General features: G+C 37.8%; 1 pseudogene; it reads right to left on the reverse strand.

Moving 5' to 3' along the window:
* Positions 1–16465: 16465 nt before the first annotated feature.
* Positions 16466–17428, reverse strand: LOC136148333 (ferritin heavy chain pseudogene; annotated as a pseudogene).
* Positions 17429–17697: the final 269 nt, after the last annotated feature.

Here is a 17697-nt window from a genome sequence, read left to right on the forward strand (position 1 = left end):
TGTCTTTGTAATTCACTCAGAATTTCCATTGTCATTGAATGAAGACTGCTTCAGCATATTCTGGCTCAAGTTTTGCTCATAGGATATTAAGACTTGATAAAGTCTTTCTCTTTTAAGGATGCTCTGGAAATCTTCTGAAATAAGCTGAGGAGAGCCTAACGCGAACCATCATTGAGTTCGGGAATTGATGCCCCAGGAAAAGGAGACACCAAATGTCATGAAAGGTTAAGGCCAAACTATGTACAGTGATCAGACTTCATGTTTGCCCTTACTGCAGAATGGGGAAAGCATGAGTTTTCAGCTGGAGGTAGTAACACACTAGTAAGTCATGAAATCAATTTAGTGTGTAACAACTAGCATTAAGAATAAAAGGCAAAAAAGAAGTAGGTCAAAGTAGAATAGAAAATATTAAGTACATCTCCTGTACTAAGAGTAAGCATTATTTGGTGAAACTTTAATTTCAGAGGGGTGTGTGTCTCTGTGTGTGTGTGTGTGTGTGTGTGTGTGTGTGTGTGCAGGTTTCAGTATAGGCATATGCATACTAGGTGACCATGTACAGTGTATTTCTTCCAGTAGGAAACATTGAAAGTAGTTTGAAAACTATGGAAATGGAAACAGCCTTTTGAAGTCCCTTCATACTCTATATAATTACTTCTAGGAAATCCTGAAGATCTTATGGGCATCATTGTCAATCATGGAAAAGAGGCAGGGTTTGCATAGAAGGATTTCTCTCCTCAGAGGAAAGAAGCACCCAACTGACCCACTGATTTTAAACACTAGAAGCCAAGGTCACAGACCAACGTCTTCCATCTAAAGGATCTGACTGGACACACAGGCACATCCCCTTGTTTTGGCTCTGGTGGATGGTGGATGTTGGTTATGCCTAAGTGTAATCGTGCCTATAATTAAGACAGGGATTAGGTCAGCCAAAGGATTTTTTAAAACAACTTGATGGAAGCATAACATTCATACAGAAAAGTGAAAATGGGAATTTGTTCTCCGTCCTGAGGAAAAGGAGAGGCACTATAGCTTTCTCCCACTCCTCTTCCTCCTTTGGCACTCTCTATTTCTGTCTAAGGGATTCCTCAGAACCCCTAGCAGCTTCTGGTGGGCGGGGAGGGGTATTCCAGCAGTGGAGATGCCTCATCTAGAAAGTCCTCTTTTCTTCTAGGTGTATGTCTATCAAAATTTGTTTTCATGTAATCTGATTTTAAGTAATGAGGCAGTATTCCCATCTCCTTTTATCAAAACATTTTTTGCTGTTTTTTAAAAAAGTAAAACCTCAAAGTGAGCTCAATAACTGGATGACCACAGCACTCTAATAAGTAATTATGTACATAAAGTATGTACATAAATAAAGATTTTTCATAAGGACATGGCATTTAAAGACTGTGAAGTGTGACAAATAGGGGATGAGACAGTTTATATTAGAAACCACCCAAAATACATGTTTACTGGAGATGCAGGGTATGTGAGGGACTGTTTCAGATACTACAGGATGAATGAGACAGGCAAATAAGATGCATAATTTTACAGTGCCTACTCTAGTCAGGGGGATAGGTAGGAAAAAATATTAAGCAAATAAATGAACAGGGTAATTTAAGATAGTGATAATTGCTATGATAAAGAAAAAGCAGAAGTGACCTCATGGTGAAGTTGGGGTGCAGAACTTCAGAATTTCACTGATCACTGACTGACCTTTGAACCAATATCTCAATGAACCAGGAGGTAGCAAAGAGTTTCCAGGGAGATTAAAGCAAGTAGGTGTGAGCACTGATATTTAGTAAGTCATTATTTTAAAAATCTTTTGAATGGAAAAGAAAGTGAAACAGAGATGTATTAACTGAAGAAAAGAAATCTAGGTAGTAAAAGTTGTTCAGAGATGCTTATTTTAAATGAATCCATTAGTACTAAGGGAAGGGCCTCCACTTAACCACTACACAGGCTGTTAATGATACCCCTGGAGTTCTGGAAATGGCACGCCTGAACAGTGCAGCTTGCCTGATGAAGAGTTACCATGTATCCCAAAAGGGAAATCTAGCCGACTGAGCAATCAAGAGTATCACGGATGAAATTCGCAGCAACTTGTTAAGGTGGGATTTCCAACATGGCAGGAAAAGCATGCACCCACCAAACTCAGGATAGTGGGTTTGTTAAGCACGAAGGCTTCTTAGGTTGGTCTTCACTACAGTCTGAGAATAGGTATAGGATCAGTAATCTCAGGGGAGTATGGAAAATTTGAAGACTATTCAGAGGAAGTCAACAAAGATGATTAAGAATTGAATAATGAGGCCTCTGAGAAAAGGTATAGCCAAACTGGAATTGCTTAGCTAAGATTATTTATCTTGGTGAAGACATATCCAAGGCTTAATATGGCCTTCAAGAATATGAAAGGTAATGGTTCTTTATGACCTTTATGAAGAGAACAAGTTGAAATGGGAGGGCTTTTAGTTAGAGATAAGAATTTTTGGATTATAAACTATCCAAAACAGAGTGAGTTACCTAGCAAGAATGTTGGGTCTCTTTCTTTAAAATAGGAACTATTTAAAAAAAAAAATAGGGACTATTTGACCCCTTTCACATGGATGGGTTTGGTGATCCTTGCCAAGTTCAATGTAAAATGCTGTGGGTATATGTATGCACATGTATATTTTTTTTTTTTCTGGGAAGAGGATTCGTAACTTTTATTAAATTGTGTTCATGCCTAAAAACGCTTAAAAATCATGGCTTTAAAAAATCAATTATATTCTCATCTGCTTGGATCAGCTGAAGAACACTTTGTCTGAAGAAAGAGAGTAGACTAGATGCCTGTTTAGGATTGCCTAGCATCTTATAAGCTGCTGAAGAGACTTGGAGACCTGTATGTATGACTGTTCTATAGATTTTTCTTAAACTGGGAGTTTAATGTTTAGTTTTAAAAATCACATTTAAGTGAAAAATGCATTTATGAATATATATAGGGATACTTGTCGTAAAACTGGAAAGTTAGTGGTATGTCTCAGGAATAGTACCAGCTTAAAAAAAGTTTGCAACATAGGAACAAATGGGAGAAAGGTATTCTGTGGAATATTTAAAACATATGGTTTTTGTTTGTATTTCTTCCAAATGTTTGAGAAAAATGAACAACTTGTACCTGTATACAATCGTGACTATGAATGCACTATTCTGTTTTAACAAAAAATGTTTTTATAAGCAAGCAGTAAAACACTGAAAGAAATCATAATGTTATAAGTAGGAGGCTATCAGGTTCCATATTAAATTTCTCATACCTAAAGCTTTGCAAAGAACAGTCATTTTAACTTGATGGATTAAACAGTTTTCAATATAGTATAAATTTCACAGATCCATAAGCAGTGATTAATAAAAATCCTAATTAATCAGGCATAGAGATAACACACATACACACACACACACTCCTATGAGTTATATAAACAGAAAAATGGCAGTATCACTGAAACAGGTAAAACACAAAATTCTACTTCGTTCTTATGTCCATATTTGAAACAGTAATAAAAGGTAGAAAGCTTATGAGGTCCAAAAAATCTCATAGGTATCTTTAAAGTCAATGTGGTTGATTTTGCATAAATTTGCCATTGTTTTTTCTTATTTGCTCATCAGTAATCATTTCATTTTTTTAATATAGATCAATTATTTTATGAAAACACAATGAAATCTTAAATTCTCTTTTGTTCTGACTCCGTTTTTTTTAAAATGAGGAATAGTATACAAACTAGTAGGAAAACCAGAACCAGAAATAATGACAGAGAAGACTGAATTAGAACTCTGTTCTCTGGATTCTTGAACTGGGAGCATAAAGTGTGAGCCTGAGTTGACAGAGTGAAAACAGTGAAAAGTGCATACATCTAGGGCATATTTGAGACATTTACATCAAATCTTTGGCCTCCAACCTCTTCAGACTTGAAGGAGAATTACATGCAATAAAATGAAAAGTTCAGATACAGTAAATTAATACCACATGGAGCTGAAAATTATAAGGTTTCATTTCTGGGGTAGCAAGATAAACAAATATATTTACACAAGAGCTGTTTGAGTCATATGAATTTTAAGTTATTACTTATGTTAAGTGGCAATAAGCTTTTCTTAAAGTTGCTCAAATAATGATTTCAGTAACATAAGTCCTCTTTCCTACCCATTCATATCACCATAATGTAGGTACACATGAACAGCCTCATTTAAATAGTATTTGATCTTACAGGTATAAAATCAAAAGGAAATTACAGACATAAAACCATCTCTAAACTGATGGTGAGCTAGGTTAAAATTTTATATATATATAAATGAGAGCAGATAAAAGATATATATATAAAATGAGAGCAGATTCTCTTGCCATAAAAATTGATGCACTACTATGGTCTTCATATTGAGGTATGCATGAGGGCACCCAAAGCCTTTGCAAGGAATACACAAACATGATTGTTTTAAGGGGAGGACTCTCCACATTCTTAACTTCTATTTAGATTTTTTTTCCTAAAATTGAAACTGTGGGACATTGCACATGCAGTTGTAGTGTTCTGATGGCTTTCTATCCCAGTCTCCAATTTGAAAACAAGTTTTTGGTTTTCAAAAGTACCTGAAACTTACACTGGCCTAGTATCCCAAAACGAGGGGCACTGAGCAAAACAATGATTCAAAATATTGGTTTCAGAGGAGCCTCCTTTAATTAAGGCCTTATCAACCCACAGTAGAGTTCCTGTCTTCCTTTGTTTTATGCAATTTTCTATAAAGACAAAACATGACTTTAGGAACAGAATATTTGGGTCTATATAAAACCATTCTGAATCCAGATAGAGTGGGCAGGGGGAGAGATAACAACTTTCATTCAATTATTACTGCCTCTTCCATTCTCCAACTATTATCAAAGAATGAATCATCTCAGAGGGCATGCATGAGAGCAACACAGAGAGACTCTGGAAAGGAATATTAACAGGACACTGACTTATTTTTATCCAGGTCACAGGAAACTCTTTACCATATGCATGTATACATGTATCTATGTATGAATGAATATGTGTTTGAATCTGTCTACTTAGAATTAAAAAGTGATATCATTTTCATGCAATTAAGTATTAACATATCCATTTTCATTAAAAATGAAGTAAGATCTTTTCTGATTTTGCTTATTAAGGTACATGACAAATATTTTTCCCATTAATTGAGGGCATGAAATCTGCAGCTACAAAATGCATTTGTGTTTTTTAAACATCAGGTTTATTGAGGTGTAATTTGTATACAGTAAAATTCATCCATTTTAGGTATACAGTTCTATGAGTTTAGACCAATCATACAGTTGGCTAAACATCATGACAATCAAGATTATTTCCATCACTCCATGAAGTTCCCTTTGTAGTTAACCTTCTCCCTACTTTATTTGGCTGACTATGCATCCATTGTATGAATGTACTATAGTTTGCTTATCTATTCCCTGGTTGTTGACCATTTGGGTTGTTTTTAGTATTTAGTGATTATGAATAAAACTTCCATAAACATCCCTGTACATATAATTCATTTCTCATGTAACTGCCTAGGAAGGAGATTGTTGCGTTTTATGGTAAGTTCGTGTTATTAATATACGCAACTGCCAAACTGTTGTCCAAAGTGGTGGTCCCTTTTTGCATTCCCACAATATAAGAGTTTCAGTTTCTCTGCATCCTATAGCATTTGGTATTGTCAAATTTTAAGACGTTAGTCATCCCACAGGGTATTAAGTAGTAGATCATTATGCTTTTAATAAGCTTTTCCCCAATGACGAATGACACTGAACATCTTTCCATGTGACAACTTGCCACCTTTCCCCATTCTCTAGTGAAATGTCTGTTTAGAGCATTTGTCCAACTTTGGGGGGGGCTGTTTCTCACTGAGTTGTGAGAGGTTCTTATGCTGATACATTCCAGACATAAGTTCTTTATCAGATGTGTTTCACAATTTCAAGTTTTTGACAAAAGTCTATTTAAAATATGGGATGTGATAATACCATTTTATCAAGACATATTGGCAAAGGGACAGTAAGCTGGGGCTTCTCAGGATGTGCTAGTGATAAAGAACCCACAGCCAATGCAGGAGACATAGAGACCTCTGTTTGACACCTGGGTCGGGAAGATCCTCTGAAGGAGGGCATGGCAACCCACTTCAGTATTCTTGCTTGGAGAATCCCATGGACAGAGGAGCCTGGCAGGCTACAGTCCATAGGGTCACAAAGAGTTGGACATGACTGAAGTGACTTTGCATGCACTCATGCACAGCTAATTGGCTATATTTCAATGTTCCCAATTTTTCCTGAATATATTAAATTAAACAAAGTGCCTCAAAGAGAAAGAGTAGCAGGTATGGTTAATTGATACATCTTGGTTAACCAGAAACAGAGAAGGTAAGTGACTCTAATGATTGCATTACAAATCATTTTGCTGGTCAAGCCATTTATAATTCTTTGCTTTTAAGTGATATAACTGAGCTATTATTAATAATTGATAAATTATTAAATAGAAATTTTGATGAGTAATCACTAAGTGATTTTTTGGCATGTAACTCAGAAGGAGTTCAAAGAACTGAGTTACATTATTACAAAATCTGTCCCTTCAACCCTCAAATTCATTCCCTTTATGTAATCAATGCTTTTTAGCATTTATATGATATAACTGAGCTATTATTAATAATTGATAAATTATTAAATAGAAATTTTGATGAGTAATCACTAAGTGATTTTTTGGCATGTAACTCAGAAGGAGTTCAAAGAACTGAGTTACATTATTACAAAATCTGTCCCTTCAACCCTCAAATTCATTCCCTTTATGTAATCAATGCTTTTTAGCATTTATATGAATAATGGTGAAATTAGAAATATGATTTAATACCTTCCTATTCTTATTGCCTATTAATCCTCCATCCTTCCACTCTAGCCACATTGGCCTCCTTGTTTTGGCCTCTTATTCATGAAACCTGCGAGAAAATGGTACCACCTCAAGCTTTTGTACTTGCTTTTCATCCTGCTTAAAAAGATTACTTCCCTGCATCCTCCCCGCTTCCCATCATGTCCCTGTCCCCAACTCCCCCAATCAATACATGGCTTGCTCTTTCTGTTTCAGATCTTTGTTCCAGGGTCACCTTCCTAGTCCGAACCTCCCACGACCGTATTTAGAATACTGTAGCTTTCCCTCCACTCAGCTCTTGGCAATTAATATACTTCTGTTCTGTTATTTCATAGCACTTCTCATCATCTCACGTGATACACAGTTTTGCTCACTTAGTTTTGTATTTTCTGCCACCCTTCACTAGAATGTGAGCCCAGAAAGTAGGGATTATTGTCTGTTTTGTTCACACTTGTATCCCCACAGCCTAGAAGAGTTACTGGTAGACAATAAGTTTTAAATATATAAATATACACTGATATACTTTTTTCAAAAAGAAATAGGATTTAGGAGTAACCCTGTCTCATCCTGGCAATAAGTAATGTTTACCCCCTGACAGACTACTTAGGAAACGAGAAAAGAATCATATATCTAGAGAAGTATTATTAATAAAGCATATTACTTATCAAAATTTATGTGTATTATTGTTTGAACACTGATAATAACTGAAATAATATCACTCAGAAAGACATTTTTCAAACTTAGAGACTTGCGAACACAGAAAATTCAACAAAAATTGTTTCATTTTATACACATCTTTCTTTTTGGCTTAGTTTTCCTTTTGCTGGTGATCATAATTTGGTCCTTTTTTATTTTGAAATGTTAAAGGAGGAAAACTTTCAGTCATAAAATGTATTAAGATAACATGAACTCTAATGTCCAGTACATATTTGTAATGGCTAATTATAAGTGTCTAATTGGTACAGTGTTAAGATTCCAGTAGAAATGGCTACAATTGACAATATTTATAATTCTCTAGAGGGACGGCCTTTGCAATGATTTTAACTTACAGTGACAAATGTTCAATATTACTTTAAAAATATGCCTCTAGTAGGCAATTTTTCTAAATTCTTTTTTAGGGAGTTTGAAAGTAAAAATCTTGAAAGGTAGGTCATGACCTTTATAATTCTTCCCCTTTTCTCCCTGGCAGTTGTGACATTTGGCCCTGGTTTCATTGTTCTAGTTTTTAAGCTCCTCAGTGTGCGATTGCAACAGCAATAATTTTCCCTGGACACTGAGTGGATGACGGCTTCACCCAGAACCCGTGTCCTTCCCACGCCGGCTGGCAGCAGACCTTTAGTGGTCGGTGCCAAGCGCCTTTCTCCAGAGCTCAGCCTTGACATTCTTTCTGCGCAGCTCAACAAAAGCATCATAAAAGAACTAAACATTCAAAGTGATTCTTAACTGGGTATTCAGAAATTTCTAAAAGGATTTATTATTGAGGCTTGAGGTTTTGTTTATTAATTGGTTTTTGTTCTCTCTTGTTTTCTGGTCAAACAAATATTTGGTGCAAGAAGAAGTGAGAGGAAGGGATGGAGGCAGGGAGAGAGGGAGAAAGGAATGGGGAGAGACAGAGGGAAAAAGAGAGAGAGCGCAAGAGAGAGCCTGGAAAATCTCTTGTTTTGTTGGAGGCCTGAAAAGTGTTTTCCAAACTCTTCAAAGCTTGGGACAGAAATTTATAAACCAAGCTGTACTGCTCACATCCCACAAGTCCAGAGCCCTGTGTACTTGACACCTGCAATTTTTTTTTTTTTTAACAGATTAAAGTTTGTGCCCTTTGGCATTCAAAAGAGCTCCAGCCATGAGGTCTCCAGGGCCATGCCTGTAAAGAAAGGGAGCAAACTCCCATGGCAGAGGGGTACGCCACATTGTCAGAAGGAAAGTGGTCTATTTTAAGAAAGAATGAACAGAGAGGCATCCAAAGGGGGTCTAGTGAAATGATCCAGGAGAACTCACCTATCCCTATGTCCTGTTAACTCCCCAAATATACACTTAAGAGTTGCAGGATATTTTGTTTTGCATCAGGTGAAACAAACAGCCTGATCCCCCTAGTAACGACCCGAAGGACAATACCACTGCTTTACTTTCTTTCATTGGCTCTATTTTCCCCCCTTTCTTTAAAACCCTGAGCTGAGGTCTGTGTGGCGTCCCCCCCTCCCCTCCTCCCCATAGGTTTGGCACTCATTTTCCCCATTATTCAATGAGTAATGACACCCAGGGCACAGAGCCAATCCCACCGGCTCTTTACACTTTCCTCTTTCTACAGAAGAAAAAAGGCCCAAACCAAACACAACATGCTGCAGCTTTCAGCTTCAGGGATTGCGACTAATTTCTAAACTCTCTTCGCTCTGTAGTAGAATCTGGCTGTCATTCGACATTTGGCTTTTTTTCACAAGCCCGTGAGCAAACTTTATTTACAGTGCACGCTGACTTTTATTACTACATAATACAGAAAATATTTGCTTCATTATGAAGCCAACTGAATATTTATTTTGATTTTTGTTCCTTGTGGTAAACAGAGTTCAAAACACTCTCTACTTCGATTGTTCCAAACGAGTCACAAACTATGTAAACAATCACAGAGTGATTGTGTGGCCCAGATCTTGTGATTGCTTCACCTCCCTTTCCAGCAAAAGGAAAATTTTCTTTTTTTTAAAGAAGTTCAGGTCCATTTAAAATTTTCAAGCAACTTTTTGCCCCTTAGGGCTATCTTTTAGTCTATTCTGGTGGTTGCCTTTTATGGGAAGTCACCTCGCAATGAAGTCTTTTCAAGGTACTTTTGGATCCAAATCTCTTTGAATTCAGTCCAAGGGAGGCCCAATTCTGCTTTAACACACATCGTATTACCGCAACATCAAGTGCTATATTTTAGGTAATACCTAGGTAAGAACATATGCTGTTAGAAATACATGAGTACACTCAGATGCATTCTATCTATATTTAGATATGTTGCACGGGCTCTGCTGATTCCATTTAGTTCTAGAACCAGCCTGCCTTGAGTACCTTAATTGGCTGTAAAAGATTGTCCAGGCTTGAAATGGACCCATTTGACCAGCTTTACAGTTTAGTGTCTGCATATTCACATGACAATAAACGTCCCTCCAGACTGCCTGCATCTGCATCCCTGTTCTTTGATTTTTTGTGATTAATATTTTTGAAATTTGGTAGACTTTTGACCAACTTTAAATCTCACCTCTAAACCTGCAGCCTGGTGGGCTACAGTCCACGGAGGTTGCAGAGGCAGAGATGACTCAGCGACTAACATAAACCCTGTACCAGTTTATTTCTCACATTTTAAAGAAAGAAATATACCCAGAGCAACAGAATATTTTTAGTTCTTATTAAAGGCTTTGAGAAAATCATTTTGCCAGCACAAATCCAGACTAATACGTATATCAACATTTCTCCCCCTGTACGTACTTTCCCACCGAGAATTTGCAAGTAAGATTTAGTTTAGGTCTTCAATCTAGGGATTGAACCCGGGTCTCCTGCATTGCAGGTGGATTCTTTACTGACTGAGGCACCAGGGAAGCCCAAGAATTAAATGTGACAATATCTAAAAAGCGCCTGACACAGTATAGTGTGTATAGTAAGCATTGGCTCTGATTTAAGAGTTATTTTAAAGTTTTTTTAACATGTAGTTTAAAAAAATTGGACTTCCTACATACATGGAGAAAAGGGCAATCAAAGATGTTTTATGAAAAATGCAAACAGTTTTCAAGATGTCTCCAAGCAAGCAGATTGTCAAACACTTCTAGTATTCTGTATATGAGTCTTGGTTCGTATTTTCTTTCTTGGTATCCATTTGGAAAATTCTTTGTTTAGCATGAATCTCTTATGTCTTCAGTTTCCCCATCGATAAAATGAATGACAAAAACTTTGAAACCTTAGAATAAAACAAATACCAAAGATTACTGTTGACTATCTATTTCATAAATAATAGGACTGAAGGACTATTTTACATACACGTACTGTGATTAAAGGTGCAGGACAAGGACATCATTTTTATATTTAGGAATTCAGATGAACTATGAAGATCCAACATCCAATTCATTTTTGTATGTCGAATCATGGTCATTTATTACCCATGATCTTAATTTTTTTTCTCCTAAAGATAAAACATATATTTGATGCTTAATAATGGTGACAGATTGGGGAGATGTGGAAGCAGTTTTTAGTTCTAGGGAGCACTGAACCAAGCCAGTGAAGAGAAACTGGTTGTCACTCCTGGAACAATCCCAAAGGGAACTTCAAACTTGTGAAGGACCCTTTCCTACCAAGGAAAATGAGTGCAGGCATTTATTTGACTGAAGAACAGCACAATGTCCAAGAATTGAACTTCGGAATATAAATGACTGGACTGGAATCCTGGATCCAGAACATTCTATTTAATCTTAGACAATCTGCCTAAATGCCCTGAATTTCAGTTTTTTCACCTGTGAAATGAAGCTAATCACAGGACCTACCCTACTGAATCACTGTGAGAAAATTAAATAGACTTGTAAAGGATGCATCTGGCACAAAGAAAGTGCTCAGCATTAGTGGTTGCTGATGTTATTAGTCCCTTGGTAAAATTCACAGATGTTTTATTTTAACTGATAGAAGGTAAGACATTAAATATAGCATTTTTACATTTGTATGAAAATTTTAAGGCTGTTTGCCTACCCTCATCACTGCATACCATCATTTGGCTCTCACTTCACTCACATCACTATTGTAAATCTCCAAAGTGTTCTTGGCGTATGCAGCTAATGGGGAAGGAAAATTATTGAGAACCTATAGAGGATCAGTCACTGTGCTGAGTGCTTTGCAAATGGTACTTAATTCTCACATTGATCTTTTGAGCTAACATGCAGATCAAAACTACAGTGAGGTATCACCTCACACTGGTCAGAATGGCCATCATGAAACAATCTACAAACAATAAGTGCTGGAGAGGGTGTGGAGAAAAGGGAATTCTCTTGCACTGTTGGTGGGGATGTAAATTGATACAGCCACTATGAAGAACAGTATGGAGATGCCTTAAAAAACTAAAAATAGAACTACCTTATGATCCAGCAATCCCACTCCTAGGCATATATCCAGAAAAAACCATAATTCAGAAAGACACATGCACCTCAATGTTCATTGCGGCACTACTTATAATAGCCAGAACAGGGAAGCAATGTAAATGTCCATCAACAAATGAATGGATAAAGAAGATGTGGTACCTATATACAATGGAATATTATTCAGCCATTAAAAGGAACAGACTTGGGTCATTTGTAGAAATGTGGATGCACCTAGAGTCTGTCATACAGAGTCAAGTAAGTCAGAAAGAGGAAAACAAATATAATATATTATCACATGTATATGGAATCAAGAAAAATGATACAGATGAACTTATTTGCAGGGTAGGATTAGGCATGCAGATGTAGGAAACAGAGGTGTGGATGTGGGGAGGGGTGGGATGAATTCATTGCACACATGAATGCCATGTGTGAACAGCTAGTGCGAACCTGCCATATTGTCAGGGAGGTCAGCTCAGCGCTCTGTGGTCACCTAGAGAGCTGGGATGAGGAGAGGATAGGAGAGAAACTCAAGAGGGAGAAGATATATGTATACATAGAGCTGATTCACTTCACTGTAGAGCAGAAACTAACACAACATTGTAAAGCAACTATTCCTCAACTGAAAAAAAAAAGATTTGAAGAATTCTCTAAAACCATGAAGTCATTCTCCTGTATTCTTGATACCATGGTAAACCCTTGTAAGCTTTCTTTTGTCCATTTTATCCTCCAAATAAAGTGGCTTCTGGACACACTCACCTATGATATCAATGGTGTTCTGATAGTAGAGGCCACACAATTGTTCAACTTACCTAAATTTGAAAATGATCTACATTTCTGTCATTAAAACACTAAATTACCTCCCTCCCTTTCACAACCACTTGTTTCTCCTCCATGATCAAAAAAAGATTTGTTACTTTACACTCCAGATTCATTTCTGCTTGTGGCATATATATAAAAACATCTATCCAAACTCACACAGGCAATATGTTAAAAATCTCTACAAAGAGAAAAGTCCTAGCTTTCGTCCTCTAAGATAGTAGTTGCCCTTCTTCCCAACTCTGATGATCTGGAACTGTGAAGCATGCACTCTGAATTCAAGATTTGGACCACAGATATACAGCAGAGCTCTTCCGCATCCTTACTGAAAAACTAAAAAATAGCACACATCTACGGTGAGAAAGAACTGCAGATTCACCAGAACTCTGATTCGCCCCAAGCTGGTTGGTGAAATAATTTTCTCTCCTATAATATCCAGCCTTCATCTGCTTTCTAACCTTCTCTCCCCTCCACCTTTCAACTTTGAATGAGTTCTATTCCTATAACTCTCATGGCTGATTAAGGAGCAAAACATAAAACCCTGCTAAGAACATCTCACTGACTTTGCCTTTCGATCTACTTCTAAGAAGTTTCAGTTTTCTTCTGCAGGTAATTCTTTAACATTTACACAGGCACTGGTATTCATTATACACTGAAAAAGAAAGACAAAAGTAATGTATCCTCAGCTAGATCATAAAAGGTTGTCAGCTCATCAGTGACTTCCTATGATGTCATCAGCAACAGGAAAGCTAGAACAGTTAAGCTCAAAAAAAACCGAAGATGAAATTACAACTTTAGGATTGACTCGGTTATGTGGCTGAGTGTGTACAGCAGAGCTGAATTTAATATATGTTTTCTTATCCCTATAAAACACATCAAAGGCTAGATTTTCAAAGCCCTGCATGGCTGGCCATTTGGAAAGAGGTATATCCAGGCCCCCAAAGCCTTCATTTTAAGCAGATGGCAGGGGCAACTGCAAGATTGGAAACTGAAGCACAAGCTTGTAAAGATATTGCTTAACACCATCAGTGACTAGGAGGGGTTGGGCAGGGAGGGAGCCGGAACCACCGCTCAGTTCTATAAAACCAGGTACTGTGTGGCCTTGTGGGGTAGCAGAAAGCTGAACACAGACTCAGTTCCTATTCGCTTTTCCTTGACTGGGCTCTCCCCTGGAGGACGGCCCAGACCCAATGACAGGCATGGCCACTAGATGGCACCCTCTTGCCCTCCCAAATTAAAACATGATGGCAAAGCCACCTGTCTTGAGCTCTATCTTATTAAAAAGTTTAAAGGGAAAGAACAAAGTATCAGGTTCTTCTCCTTATCACAGCAGCTGGAGGTGAGTTATTAAACCTGTTTTAGAATCCTGTAGTTAAGTTTCTCCTCTGGCACCGTAAAAACTAATATCTAGCACATTTAAGAGATTTAATAAGCTTTAAATAAAAAAACAACTAAATTGAAGACTCAGATTTATTTTTTATTTGTTTCCTTTTTGAGAGAGCACAAAATGTACATCCAGCTGAGCTGTTAATGTCTGTCTGGAACCATCTAGAAGGCAGTGTCTCCCAACTTTGAACTTGAATAATGCCCTCTGAAAAATCTCCATACAAGATATAAATTAAACTTTTAATAAATACTTGGCAAAATTTCAGAGAATGGAATATTTTGTTTTTTCTCTCTCATATTTTCCTCACACTTACAACATATTACTACTGAAAGACTGAAGCTGAAGATCTGCTGTGCAAATAAAAATATACATTTTTAAATACATCCTAAGTTACTTGGAGGTATAACACTACCTTCAAAATTTAAATCAAGCTCTTGGATATAATGGCTCTTTTAGAATAAAGCTCTAGCTGACATCTTCAGCATATATTTTGAGTCTTACATATGAAGGGAGTTAAAGAAGTGTCCACTTCTAACACACAAGGCCACAGTGAAAATCCAGCAGCTATTTTCCTATTGCCAAAACTGTATTCACAAACAGTGTGTGCATACTAGTGTAATAGCCATTATAGTAGTCCTTCCGTTCCAAAGTAGCCATGTACTGGGTTTGATTTGGCACATATTTTTTGCCTCTTAAATATTTGTATACTTTTACAGCACCAAAAACTTTCTTAAAAATTTAACTAAGGACTTTTGTTCCAGGTAACATAGCTCAAAACTTTATGTTCAACCATTGGAGAGACTGTATTTCAAATGCTATCCCTCCCAGGCTGAGATCTTTAATTTCTAAGCCTCCTGGGACACACATATCTAAAGATTTTATGTTGTTCTTCTTAGCATCTACCATTATAGAAAAAAAATGAGTTCCTTTTACAAACTCAGCAGATCTTTGAAGAGGCATCATGCCATTCTTCATCTTCTGACATTACACATGAGGCTTTAGCTTGTTTGCATTTTCTGTAGTCAATTCTTTTCCTTCCTGCGCTAGTCTACAGTGAATTTCCCAGATCTTCTATCCCCAGAAGGAAAACCCTGGATTTGAAATTCTGTCCTATTTTTAAAACTGATTAGAATTAAGACTTTAGAGCAGCCTTGTGATTAAGAATTAATATTTGCCAGCCCATATGAATCTTTCTCTCGTCTGGGTTGTGCCACAGAATAGATCAGATAGTAGAAGAATGAATAGAGTCAGCATTTTCTTTTTAAAAATTGAGACATAATTGACACGCTACAAAATCTACTCTTTTCCAGTATGCAATTCAGCATCAATTACATTCACAAAGTTGTGCAACTTTCACCAACATTTAATACCAAAACATACCCATCACCCCCTAAAGAAACCCCCATATCTATGAGCAGTCACTCTTCATTCCTCTCTCCACCCAGCCCCTGACACTGATTAATCTTTCTGTCACCATGGATTTGCCTGTTTTAGACACTAAATATAAATGGAATCATATAATATGTTCCCTTTTATGTCTAGCTTCTTTCACTTTGCATAATATTTTCAGGGTTCATCCATGTTGTAGCATAATCAGTATACTACATCGCTTTTTCTGGCTGAATAGTATCCTACCAATTCCTTTTCCAATTGCCCATGATAAATTATTGCATATCTTTGATAAGTTGCCAACTTAGGTCTTAGAATAGTCTTGAGGGCTAAAATATTTAAAAATGCTAAAATATTAAGAGCTCAATCAAATAGATTTGGAAGGCAAGAAGTTCCTAGTACTCTGGTAAATAAAACAACATTTCTTTTGATTTTCCCCTTTCCTATTTTTACTTTTCAAAATGATCATTAGAAAAAAAGAAATTCTGCTGGAAAAGTCTCCAAAATATGACCATCTCTCCAGATGGTATGCAAGATATTAAATTGGGGACAATTTTTAAGAAAAGTTACTTATTTTTTTTTAATTTTTTTATTAGTTGGAGGCTAATTACTTCACAACATTTCAGTCTTATAAAATAAGAAATATTTGGCTTTGAATTGAAGAGATATACATTTGAAACAGTTTATTATTGACTAAAATACAGTGTCATTCTTATTCATCCAAAAATCTAACCTAAAATATTTTTATGAATTAACTCTGTTAGACTGATCACTATAACCTAATTCTCAGCATGGTGTTTGGTCCAGAACAGGCGCTTGTTGATAGATAAATGAACGGAAGGATGGATATTGATTCAGAAATCAAACTATTTCCTTTTCTTTTTTTTGGGGGGGGGGTACCAAATTACTTTATTTGAAGGAATGGTACTAAAGAAAGAACTTAAGTAGATGTTTTGTTACAACTTATAGAAAAGGTGAAGGTAACCCAAATATGCATGCACCGCCTTGGTGACCAGAGGAGTCGCCCCTGTGGCTGTGGGAAGCCAACCTGAGGCTCAGCTCTCACTGTGTCCCAGGAAGTGCTTGTCAAAGAGGTACTCTGCCATGCCAGATCCAGGGGCCCCCATCCTGCGCAGGTTGGTTACGTGGTCACCCAATTCTTTGATGGCTTCCACCTGCTCATTCAGGTAATGCGTCTCAATGACATCACACAGATGGGGATCATTTTTTTCAGTGGCCAGTTTGTGCAGTTCCAGTAGTGATTGATTCACACTTCTTTCCAAGCACAGCGCACATTCCATTGCATTCAGCCCATTCTCCCAGTCATCACGGTCTGGTTTCTTGATAGCCTGAAAGAAGATTCGGCCGCCTCGCTGGTTCTGCAGCTTCATTAGCCTCTCAGCATGTTCCCTCTCCTCATGAGACTGGTGAAGAAAGTACTTGGCAAAGTTATTCAAAGCCACATCATCGCGGTCCAAATAGTAGGACATGGACAGGTACACATAGGAGGCGCAGAGCTCCAGGTGGACCTGGCGGTTGATGGCGGCCTCCGAGTCCTGGTGGTGGTTCTGGCGCACCTGCGAGGGGGATGCACTCGTCACGGCGGGCGGATGAGGAGGGGCGGCGGCGGCGACGGCTGCGCTGCGCTGGAGCGGCGGCGGGGACCTCGGGCCGGCCGGAGGGTGCTGTCAAGTGGTGACGAGGGCTGGCTCCGAGTAGCCTGCCGGGGCTGGGGGGACGAGCAGCCGGGTTCCCTTCAAGCCCTGTTGAAGCAGGAAACCGCGGCGACTCTCCGCGAAGACTGTCCAAACTATTTCCTTTTCTAACACTAAATAATCTATAAAACTGATCACAGGATCCATTTTGTCATGGTTTGCACATTTATGCTAAGCAAAACTATATACAAAATACAAAACTAAAGGGCATTTGATGGAGAAGGACATGGCAGCCCACTCCAGGATTCTTGCCTGGAGAATCCTGTGGACAGAGGAGCCTGGTGGGCTGCTGTCCATGGGGTCGCACAGAGCCGGACAGACTGAAGCAATTTAGCAGCAGCAGCAGCAAAGAGTATTTAAGAAAAATATACTACTACTAACACTCATATACCTTCAGAAGCAAGGACTTGATTATT

Source organism: Muntiacus reevesi, chromosome 17 (assembly GCF_963930625.1).
Source record: "Muntiacus reevesi chromosome 17, mMunRee1.1, whole genome shotgun sequence".
Classification (NCBI taxonomy): domain Eukaryota; kingdom Metazoa; phylum Chordata; class Mammalia; order Artiodactyla; family Cervidae; genus Muntiacus; species Muntiacus reevesi.